This window comes from Pseudophryne corroboree, chromosome 4, assembly GCF_028390025.1.
Source record: "Pseudophryne corroboree isolate aPseCor3 chromosome 4, aPseCor3.hap2, whole genome shotgun sequence".
Classification (NCBI taxonomy): domain Eukaryota; kingdom Metazoa; phylum Chordata; class Amphibia; order Anura; family Myobatrachidae; genus Pseudophryne; species Pseudophryne corroboree.
In genome coordinates, this window is record NC_086447.1 from 278,878,475 (window position 1) to 278,891,018 (window position 12,544).

A 12,544-nucleotide genomic window follows, 5' to 3' on the forward strand; every position below is an offset into this window, starting at 1 on the left:
GGATTCTACTGGAGAAGAGGACCGACCTGCGTGGGAACATAAGGTAAGTATGTGTATATGGAGGTGTGGATGGATGTATTAAAGTTATACTTTCAAGGTGTGTGTGTAATGTCTTTATTGGGGTATTTTTTTAGTAGTAGTACTACAGGTACCAGCGGGCCCATTTTTCCGCCGCATGCTGGTACTTGTGGTTCTCCAAGTACCAGCTTGCGGGGGAGGCTTGCTGGGCCTTGTAGTACTGCTACTAAAAACAATATCAATCACTTTTCTCAAAGGCTATCAGCCCCCCATCCGCAGCCCATTGGATGGGGGGGACAGCCTCGGGCTTCACCCCTGGCCCTTGGGTGGCTGGGGGGGAGGGACCCCTTGATTGAAGGGGTCCCCACTCCCCCAGGGTACCCCGGCCAGGGGTGACTAGTTGGATATTTGATGCCACGGCCGCAAGGCACTGTATAAAAGTGACCCCCGGCTGTGGCATTATCTGTCCAGCTAGTGGAGCCCGGTGCTGGTTTCAAAAATACGGGGGACCCCTACTCTTTTTGTCCCCCGTATTTTTGGAACCAGGACCAGGCGCAGAGCCCGATGCTGGTTGCTTAAATATGGGGGAACCCCTGTCCATTTTTTTCCCATATTTCTGCAACCAGGATCGGCTCAAAGAGCCCGAGGCTGGTTTGCCTTAGGAGGGGGGACCCCACGCAATTTTTTTTCTGATAATTTAGAACATTTCCCCCCCCTTCCCAATGAAAAACATGCACGGATCTCATGGATCCGTGCATGCCTATACAAACACGGGATAAAAAAGCAGGTCTGTTTTTTTTTTAGCACTTTTTCACGATTTGTATTTTATCACGGCAGTGTTTGGCTATTGTCGGCAGTGTTTGTGTTTTGCACTTTTTAGTAAATTCCCGATTTCTAGCAAATTGCAGGCGTATTTGACCGATGGTGTATTGATTCGTGATTTTTTCCTAGGACTTCCAAAATATTACGAATGCCCTCATCACTGCCGTGATTTTTGCTTAGTAAATTACCGAGATGACACTTTGAAGAAAAAACGGCATCTCGGTCAAAATCGGGACCTTAGTAAATTTACCCCACTGTCTCAGCCCTCTGAACACAAACCCAAGTGGGTGGCTTCAGTTAAGGGTATGATATCCCAGATTTCATCTAGGATAGCTCATTATGAGACTGAAACACAGGTTTTAAAAAACTCTGTAGAGGTTTTGTCATATTCTACTCCCAATATCTCAACAATCTCCCCTAGTATATGCCCAAAGAAGCGTGCTCTTGCCTAGGTAATGCAAGTCGACACGGATACCGACTCTGATACGGGTGACGGTGATGGGGACATACTGCGGGGGGAGGCATCCTTTGCTAAAGGGGTGCAGCTAATGATTGAGGCCATTCGGGACATTTTATTCATTACTGACAAGGTACCTGAACAGGTCGAGGAGGCTTTCTTTACAGACAATAAGAAAGTCTCCCTTGCCTTTCATACCTCTAGGGAATTAAACGCAATATTTGAAAAATCCTGGGAAAACCCAGAGAAAAAATTCCAAATCCCAAAGAGAGTTCTGGTTGCTTTTCCTTTCCCTGAAGAGGATAGAAAAAAGTGAGAAAAACCTCCTATAGTAGACGCTTCTGTTTCTAGATTGTCTAAAAAGGTGGTTTTACCTTTCCCTGGGTCTACCGCTTTGAAAGAGCCAGCAGACCGCAAGACTGAGACTACGCTCAAATCCACAGGGCCGGCTCTACCATTAGGCAGCTTTAGGCAGCTGCCTAGGGGCGCCACTGAATTCAGCTAGCAAAAACCTGAAGGATGTCTCTATGCGGCCTTCTCTTTTTACACTGTGCTGCCTGCTGCTGCGGGTCTAATCAGGGGCAGCCACATAGTGTGTCAGCGCTTCCTCCTTGCCGACACATGTAACATCAAGTCACGTGAAGGCACATTGGAGGTGGATGTAACTATGGCTTCAGAGAGGCACCCCCGTGGCGGCTTCTCATAGCCCTGATGCACCTCCTGCAGGCGGGTTGCAGGTTAGGGGGCACCAGGTTGAAGCTTTGCCTAGGGTGCAGAGAGACCTTGCACCAGCCCTGCAAATCCATATACACTGCTTCAGGCGTGGCGCTTAGGCCCACTATTGCTTGTGCTGTGCATGGATTTCTAAATCCATTGTAAAGTGGTCGGGCACATTACTAGAGGATTTAGATACTATGGATAGAAGTGACATGGAAATGTTTTTACGTCACATACAGGATTCTGCGGGTTTCATGGTGGCCATGAAAAAGTTTGGTAATCTGACTGCACGGACGTCTTCCATGGCTGTCTCGGCATGCAGGGGACTGGCTGCGCCAATGGTCTGTGGATGCGGAATCCAAGAAGAGTGTGGAGAACCTACCCTTCACAGGTCAGGCTCTATTTGGGGAAGCTATGGATGCATGGATCTAGACGGCAACCGCGGGTAAGTCAACCTGTCTTCCCTCAGCCACTCCGGCGCCAAAGAAATCCTGCTCTGCGTCTACAATGCAGTCCTTTCGGACCGCAAAGGTTAAGAAGTCCAAGTCCCCTTCCACCTTCTTCAGAGGTGGTCTGGAAAAATCCAGAAAACCTGCACCGGCAGGTTCCCAGGAACAGAAGCCAGGTTCTGTGTCCTCTAAATCCTCAACATGAATGTGGACCTCCCAGCCTGGAGGTCGGACAGGTGGGAGCACGTCTACAAAATTTCAGTCAGGTTTGGGCATCCTCAGGCCTGGACCCCTGGGTTCAAGATATTGTATCTCAGGGGTACAGACTGGAGTTTCAAGAGCTCCCACCTCACAGATTTTTCAAATCAGGCTTACCAACTTTGCTGACAGAAAGGGCTATCTTACAAGAAGCCATTCAAAAATTGGAAAGGGCAAATGTCATTGTTCCAGTTCCGTCTCACCTGGGAAACAAAGGTTACTACTCAAACCTTTTTGTGGTGCCAAAGCCGGACGGTTCGGTCAGACCAATATTGAACCTCAAATCGTTAAATCCATATTTGAGGGAATTCAAGTTCAAGATGGAATCTCTGAGAGCGGTGATCTCAGGTCTGGAGGAGGGGGAATTCCTGGTATCCTTAGATATCAAAGATGCATACCTTCACATTCCTATTTGGCCGCCACACCAGGCTTATCTCAGGTTTGCGCTGTTGGACTGTCACTATCAGTTCCAGGCGCTGCAATTCGGACTATACACAGCCCTGAGGGTGTTCACCAAGGTAATGGCAGAGATTATGCTTCTACTCCGCAGGGTATGAACATAATTCCATATCTGGACGATCTGCTGATAAAAGCATCGTCCAGGGAGAAGTTGTTGCAGTCCATTGCTCTAACAACTCGACTATTGCGGGATCATGGTTGGATCCTGAATCTTCCAAAGTCACATTTGGAGCCGACGAGAAGACTGTCCTTCCTGTGGTTGATTCTCGACACGGGAGTTCAGAGGGTGTTTCTACCGGTGGAGAAAGCATTGGTGATCCAATCAATGGTCCGGGATGTCCTGAAGCCAACCCGACTGTCGGTTCTTCAGTGCATTCGCCTTCTGGGGAAGATGGTTGCCTCCCTACGAGGCTCTACAGTACGGAAGATTTCATGCACGGTCTTTCCAGCTGGATCTCCTGGACAAATGGTCAGGGTCTCATCTTCACATGCACCGAAGGATACGTCTGTCGCCGAAAGCCAGAATCTCGCTCCTCTGGTGGCTGCAAACTTCTCACCTACTGGAGCGCCGCAGGTTCGGGATTCAGAATTGGATCCTTCTAACCACGGATGCAAGTCTCAGATGTTGGGGAGCAGTCACCCACGGGGAAAACTTCCAAGAAGGTGGTCAAGTCTGGAATCCAGCCTTCCGGAAAACATTCTGGAACTAAGAGTCGTGTACAACGGTCTTCTACAGGTGGCTCTTCTTCTAAAAGATCAGGCATTCAAGTTCAGTCGGACAATGTAACGACAGTGGCCTACATAAACCGACAAGGCGGAACGAAGAGCAGAGCTACAATGTCAGAGGTAACAAGAATCATCCTCTGGGCGGAAAAACACGCGTGGCGCTGTCAGCAATCTTCATTCCGGGAGAGGACAGTGTCCTCAGCAGACACGATCTCTATCTGGGAGAGTGGGGCCTCCACCCAGAGGTGTTTGCAGAGCTGACAAGTCTTTGAGGCGTACCTCAAACATGATGGCCTCACGCCTCAACAAGAAGCTTTGGAGGTATTGTTCCAGGTCGAGGGACCCACAGGCAGTAGCGGTGGACGCCCTGGTAACTCCGTGAGTGTTCAAGTCAGTGTATCTGTTCCCTCCACTTCCGCTCGTCCCAAGGATTCTCAAAATAATAAAAAGAACAAGAGTTCAGGCGATCCTCATTGCTCCGGACTAGCCAAGAAGGGCTTGGTACGCGGATCTTCTGGAGATACTGCTGGAAGATCCGAGGCCTCTTCCTCTTCGAGAGGACCTTCTGCAACAGGGGCTGTTCACTTATCAAGACTTACCACGGCTACGTTTGATGGCATGGAGGTTTAACGCCAGATCTTAGCTCGGAAAGGCATTCCGAAAAAGGTTATTCCTACCCTGATCCAGGCTAGGAAAGGAGTAACGTCTAAACATTACCATCACATTTGGAAAAAGTATGTGTCTTGGTGTGAATCCAAGACGTTTCCTAAGGTGGAGTTTCAACTTGGGCGGGTTCTCCTCTTTCTGCAAGCAGGTGTGGATGTGGGCCTACGTTTGGGCTCCATAAAAGTCCAGATTTCAGCCTTGTCCATTTTCTTCCAGAAACAATTGGCTGCCCTCCCTGAGGTTCAGACTTTCTTGAAAGGGGTTCTTCTGCACATCCAACCTCCCTTTGTGCCTCCTACGGCACCTTGGGATCTTAACGTGGTGTTGCAGTTCCTACAATCGGATTTGTTCGAGCCTCTACAGGAGGTTGAGGTCAAGTTTCTCACTTGGAAGGCGGTCACACTGTTGGCATTAGCTTCGGCTAGGCGTGTGTCTGAATTGGGGGCATTGTCACACAACAGCCCCTACTTGATTTTCCATGAAGATAGAGCTGAGCTCAAGATGCGTCAGCAGTTTCTTCCAAAGGTTGTGTCGGCTTTTCATATCAACCAACCTATTGTGGTGCCAGTGGCTACTGACTCCTCTATTACCTCAAAGTCCTTGGATGTTGTGAGGGCCTTGAGGATTTCTGGGAAGTGGACTTCACGTCGCACAATGTCGGACTACTGGTTTGTCCTTTATGATCCCAACAAGATTGGGTGTCCTGCTTCTAAGTAGACGATTTCTCACTGGATCAGGTTCACTATCCAGCATGCTTATTCTACGGCAGGCTTGCCGTGTCCAAAATCTGTTAGGCCCACTCTACTAGCAGGGTGGGTTCTTCCTGGGCGGCTGCCCGGGGTGTCTTGGCTTTACAGCTTTGCCGAGCGGCTACTTGGTCGGGGTTAAACACGTTTGCTAAGTTCTACAAGTTCGATACTTTGGCCTCGGAGGATCTAAAGTTTGGTCAATAAGTTCTGCAGGAACCTCCACGCTCTCCCACCCGTACTGGGAGCTTTGGTACATCCCCATGGTACTAATGTGGACCCCAGCATCCTCTAGGACGTAAGAGAAAATAGGATTTTAATTACCTACCGGTAAATCCTTTTCTCGTAGTCCGTAGAGGATGCTGGGCGCCCGCCCAGTGCTTCGTTTTCCTGCAGTTGTTACTTGGTTCAGTACTGCATTGTTACTTGGTTTAGTACTGTGTTGTTACTTGATTAAGTACTGTTATTCAGCTCAGTGGCGTAACTAGAAATTTTTCTCCCCCAAGCCCAAAAAATTCTTCGGCGCCCCCCCCCCCCCCCTTCATGCTCCATAATTGGGAGCAAGAAAGGGATAAATATGCGCGCGCCTTCGGCGCGCGCGTCAAAAAAGGGGCGTGGTTTTGTTGGAGTGGGCGTGGTTTCGCATAAAGGGCATTGCAGGAAAAGACTACCTTATACCCCAGTTTTGCAACCTGCACGCCCATACGTTGGCCACCACAGGAAAGAAAAATAATCCTGATTCATGCCCCTTACATTATTTGTCATTTTTCCTCCTTATAGTAATGCCCAGTATACATTATGCCACATACTGCAATGGCCCTTAGACATTATGCCGCACACAATAATGCACGACACAATATGCACACACTGTAATGCCCCCGACACATTATGCCACACACGTAATGTCTGTGACACATTATGCCACACACCGTAATGCCTGTGACACATTATGACAGGAATCGCAATGCCCGTTATACATTATGCTACACACTGCAATGCCCCTGATACATTATAGCACATACAATGTCTGTGACACATTATGACACACACCGCAATGTCCGTGATACATTATGCCACACACTGCAATGCCCGATACATTATAGCACATACAATGCCTGTGACACATTATGCCACACACTGCAATGACCTTGAGACATTATACCACAATGCCCGTGATATAGTATACCATACACCGTAATGCCTGTGACACATACCGCAATGCCCTGCCCGTTATACCCTATGCCACACATCGCAATGCCCGTTATGTATTATGCCACACTGCAATGACCCTGAGACATTATACCACATACCACAATGCCCGTGATATAGTATACCACACACCGTAATGCCTGACACATTATGACACACACCGCAATGTCCGTGATACATTATGCCACACACTGCAACGACCCTGAGACATTATACCACATATCACAATGCCCGCGATATAGTATACCATACACCGTAATGCCTGTGACACATTATGACACACACCGCAATGTCCGTGATACATTATGCCACACACCGTAATGCCCATTACACATTAAGTCCTACAGTAAGGCTTCTAATTACTTTTCAATTACCTGCTCGTTGTCAGGGGTTTCATGCACTGGGTGTCATGCTCGTTGCCAGGGGTTTCATGCTCTTGGTTCCATGCACGGTGCCAGGGGTTTTCATGCTCAGGGTGTCATGCTCGTTGCCAGGGGTTTCATGCACTGGGTGTCATGCTCGTTGCCAGGTGTTTCATGCACTGGGTGTCATGCTCGTTGCCAGGTGTTTCATGCACTGGGTGTCATGCTCGTTGCTAGGAGGTAGTCCTTGTTGCTAGAGCTGTGCTTTCAGTGCCACATATGTCCCCAGTGTACTTACATGCCCCAGTGCCAAATATAGTCGTCCCCCCCATGTGCCAGGTACACATATACCCCCCCAGTGCCACATATGCCCCCAGTGCCAGATATTCCCCCCAGTGCCACATATGCCCCCAGTGCCATATATTCCCCCCCAGTGCCAAATATGCCCCCAGTGCCAGATATTCCCCCCCAGTGCCAGATATTCCCCCCGTGCCATATATGAGCCCAGTGCCAGATATTCCCCCCCAGTGCCAGATATTCCCCCCGTGCCATATATGCCCCCAGTGCCAGATATCCCCCCCAGTGCCATATATGCCCCCAGTGCCAGATATTCCCCCCCAGTGCCAGATATCCCCCCCCCCAGTGCCAGATATTCCCCCCAGTGCCAGATATTCCCCCCAGTGCCATATATGCCCCAGTGCCAGTTATCCCCCCCCCCAGTGCCAGATATTCCCCCCAGTGCCATATATGCCCCAGTGCCAGATATCCCCCCCCCCAGTGCCATATATGCCCCCAGTGCCAGATATTCCCCCCAGTGCCATATATGCCCCCCGTGCCATATATGCCCCCAGTGCCAGATATCCCCCCCCAGTGCCATATATGCCCTCAGTGCCAGATATTCCCCCCCAGTGCCATATATGCCCCAGTGCCAGATACCCCCCCCCAGTGCCAGATATGCCCCCAGTGCCAGATATTCCCCCCAGTGCCAGAAATGCCCCAGTGCCAGATATTCCTCCCCCCCCCCGTGCCATATATGCCCCCAGTGCCAGATATTTTTTTCGCCCGCCGTCGCTTTTTGGAGGGACACGGAGGGCACAGCTCGTCTCTCCTGTGTCCCTCCTGCTGCATCATCTCCGGCGGCCGCGGGTCTAATAGGGGGAAGTGCCGGTTCGTGAGCCAATTACAGCTCACGGACGGCACTTCCCCCTATTAGACCCGCGGCCGCCGGAGATGATGCAGCAGGAGGGACACAGGGAGGCGCGCTGTCCCTCCGTGTCCCTCCAACAAGCGGCGGAGGGAAGGAGACTGCAGACTGACATGCGGACGCTCGTCCGCATGTCAGTCTGCTGTAAATCAGTGGCGCCCCCGCAGCCCCTCGCCCCCAAGCCACCGCGAGGACTGCGGGGTCAGTAGTTACGCCACTGATTCAGCTGTTGCTGAGGTTGTTCAGGCTGGTTGGCCTGGTTTGCCTTGTTATGTGTGAGCTGGTGTGAATCTCACCACTATCTGTGTAATTTCTTCTCTCGAAGTATGTCTGTCTCCTAGGGCACAGTTTCTAGACTGAGTATGGAAGGAGGGGCATAGAGGGAAGAGCCAGCCCACACTATTAAACTCTTAAAGTGCCCATGGCTCCTAGTGGACCCGTCTATACCCCATGGTACTAATGTGGACCCCAGCATCCTCTACGAACTACGAGAAAATAGGATTTTAATACCTTCCGGTAAATCCTTTTCTCCTAGTTCGTAGAGGATGCTGGGGACTCCAAAAGGACCATGGGGTATAGACGGGATCCGCAGGAGACATGGGCACACTATAAGACTTTGAATGGGTGTGAACTGGCTCCTCCCTCTGTGCCCTAGGAGACATACATACTCTGTGCCCTAGGAGACAGACATACCTCCAGACCTCAGTTATAGGAACTGTGCCTAGGGAGACGGACATTTCGAGGAAAAGGATTTTTGTTACACTAAGGGTGAGACACATACCAGCTCACACCACAAAACACACCATACAACTGGATCAGCAAGAATACCAGACAACAGTAAAAAATGAAAAAACAGCAACAAGCTGAACATAACCGATACACAAACTTCGTGTGACCGAAACAACAACTGCAAGTAACAGTCCGCACTGGGATGGGCGTCCAGCATCCTCTACGGACTAGGAGAAAAGGATTTACCGGTAGGTATTAAAATCCTATTTTCTCTTACATCCTAGAGGATGCTGGGGACTCCAAAAGGACCATTTGGTCTATACCAAAGCTCCAGACCGGGCGGGAGAGTGCGGACGACTCTGCAGCACCGATTGAGCAAACATGAGGTCCTCATCAGCCAGGGTATCAAACTTATAGAACTTAACAAAAGTGTTTGAACCCGACCACGTAGCTGCTCGGCAAAGTTGAAGTGCCGAGACCCCTCGGGCAGCCGCCCAAGATGAGCCCACCTTCCTGGTAGAATGGGCCTTCACTGACTTCGGCAACGGTAATCCAGCCGTAGAATGAGCGTGCCGAATCGTATTACAAATCCAGCGTGCAATAGTCTGCTTGAAAGCAGGATTTCCAATCTTGTTGGAAGCATACAGGACAAACAGAGCCTCCGTTTTCCTAATAAGAGCCATTCTGGCGACATAAATTCTCAAAGCTCTTACGACATCGAGAGACTTTGGCACCGTCACGGCATCCGTAGCCACCGGCACCACAATAGGTTGATTTATGTGAAACAAAGACACCACCTTCGGCAGAAATTGTTGACGAGTCCTCAATTCCGCTCTATCCTCATGGAAAATCAAATATGGGCTCTTGTGAGACAAAGCCGCCAATTCCGACACCCGTCTGGCGAACGCCAAGGCCAAAAGCATGACCACCTTCCAAGTGAGAAATTTCAACTCAACCTTTCGCAAAGGTTCAAACCAGTGAGACATAAGAAATTGTAACACCACGTCAAGATCCCACGGTGCCACGGGTGGCATAAACGGAGGATGGATATGCAGCACTCCCTTCACGAAAGTCTGAACTTCAGGAAGGGCGGCCAATTATTTTTGAAAGAAAATAGTTAAAGCCGAAATCTGCACTTTGATGGAACCCAATTTCAGGCCTGCATCCACGCCTGCCTGCAAAAAATGGAGGAACGACCCAGCTGAAACTCCTCCGTAGGAGCTTTCTTGGCTTCACACCACGACACATATTTTCTCCAAATACGGTGATAATGCATCGCCGTGACCTCCTTTCTAGCCTTAAGGAGAGTGGGGATGACTACACCGGGAATACCCTTTCGAGCTAGGATTTGGAGTTCAACCTCCACGCCGTCAAACGCAGCCGTGGTAAATCTTGAAATACGCACGGCCCCTGCAGTAACAGGTCCTCTCTGAGAGGAAGCGGCCACGGATCTTCTATGAGCAATTCCTGAAGATCCGGATACCAGGTCCTCCGTGGCCAATCTGGAACGACGAGTACTGCCGGAATCCGCGTTCTTCTTATGATCCTCAACACTTTTGGAATGAGTGGAAGTGGAGGGAACACATATACCGACTGAAACACCCACGGAGTTACCAGGGCGTCCACTGCACTGGCTTGGGGATCCCTTGACCTGGAACAATACCTCGGAAGCTTCTTGTTGAGGCGAGACACCATCATGTCTATCTGAGGAATTCCCCGACGCCTTGTCACTTCTGCAAATACCTCTTGATGAAGAGCCCACTCTCCTGGATGGAGATCGTGTCTGCTGAGGAAGTCTGCTTCCCAGTTGTCCACGTCCGGAAGGAAGACTGCTGACAGAGCGCTCACGTGTTTTTCCGCCCAGCGGAGAACTCTTGTGGCCTCCGCCATTGCCGCTCTGCTCTTTGTACCGCCCTGGTGGTTTACGTACGCCACTGCGGTTACGTTGTCCGACTGAATCAGGACAGGTAGACCTCGAAGAAGGTGTTCCGCTTGCAGAAGGCTGTTGTAAATGGCTCTTAACTCCAGAACGTTTATGTGGAGACAAGTTTCCTGGCTTGACCATTTTCCCTGGAAACTTCTTCCTTGCGTGACTGCTCCCCAGCCTCGGAGACTTGCATCCGTGGTCAGCAGGACCCAATCCTGGATCCCGAAACCTGCGTCCCTCTAGAAGGTGAGAACTTTGCAGCCACCACAGGAGAGAAATTCTGGTCCTGGAAGATAGACTTATTTTCCGGTGCATGTGCAGGTGAGACCCGGACTATTTGTCCAGCAGGTCCCACTGAAACACCCGGGCATGAAACCTGCCAAACGGAATGGCTTCATAAGCCGCAACCATCTTCCCTAGCACTCGAGTGCATTGATGAATCGACACTCTTGCCGGTTTCAGAATCTCCTTGACCATGCATTGGATTTCCAGAGCTTTTTCCGCCGGAAGAAACACTCTCTGCAGTTCCGTGTCCAGGATCATGCCCAAGAAGGGCAGCCGAGTTGTCGGAATCAACTGAGACTTTGGCAAATTTAGAATCCAACCATGATGGTGCAGAACAGTCAGGGAGAGTTCCACATTTCTTAGCAACTGAACCTTCGATCTCGCCTTTATCAGGAGATCGTCCAAGTACGGGATAATTGTGACACCCTGCTTGCGTAGGAGTACCATCATTTCCGCCATTACTTTGGTGAAGACCCTCGGGGCCGTGGAAAGACCAAACGGCAACGTCTGAAATTGGTAATGAGAATCCTGCACCGCAAATCTCAGGAAAGCCTGATGTGGAGGATATATCGGGACGTGTAAGTAGGCATCTTTTGTCGACTGATGCCATAAAATCCCCCCCTTCTAGACTGGAGATCACCGCTCGAAGAGATTCCATCTTGAACTTGAAAGTTTTCAAATACAGATTGAGGGATTTTAGGTTCAGGATCGGTCTGACTGAGCCGTCCGGCTTTGGTACGACAAAGAGGCTCGAATAAAACCCTTCTCCCCGTTGAGATGGGGGTACCGGGACAATAACACTCTGTTGACACAGCTTTTGTATCGCAGCACTCACTACTTCCCTTTCTGGGATAGAAACTGGCAAGGCTGATTTGAAAAATCGGTGGGGGGGGGGCACCTCCTGAAACTCCAGTTTGTACCCTTGGGACACTATGTCTAACACCCAAGGATCTAGGCCCGAGCGAAACCAGACCTGACTGAAGAGTCGGAGACGCGACCCCACCAGCACGGACTCCCGTAGGGGAGCCCCAGCGTCATACGGTGGACTTGGCAGAGGCCGGGGAGGACTTTTGGTCCTGGGAGCCTGACACAGCAGGCAACCTTTTTCCCCTTCCTCTGCCTTTTGAAGCAAGGAAGGACGAGCCCCTTCCTTTTTTGTATTTATTAGGCTGAAAGGACTGCATCTGATAATGGGGTGCCTTTTTCTGTTGTGCCGGAACATAAGGAAGAAAAGATGACTTACCCGCTGTAGCGGTAGACACCAGGTCAGCGAGGCCGTCACCAAACAAGACACTACCTTTATAAGGGAGAGCTTCCATAGCTTTCTTGGAGTCGGCATCAGCATTCCATTGATGAATCCACAGCGCTCTCCTGGCCGAGACTGCCATGGCATTGGCCCTTGATCCCAAGAGGCCAATATTCCTCGCCGCATCCTTTAGGTAAGCTGCAGAGTCCCTGATATAACCGAGAGTCAAAAGAATGTTATACCTATCCAGGGTATCCATGTCAG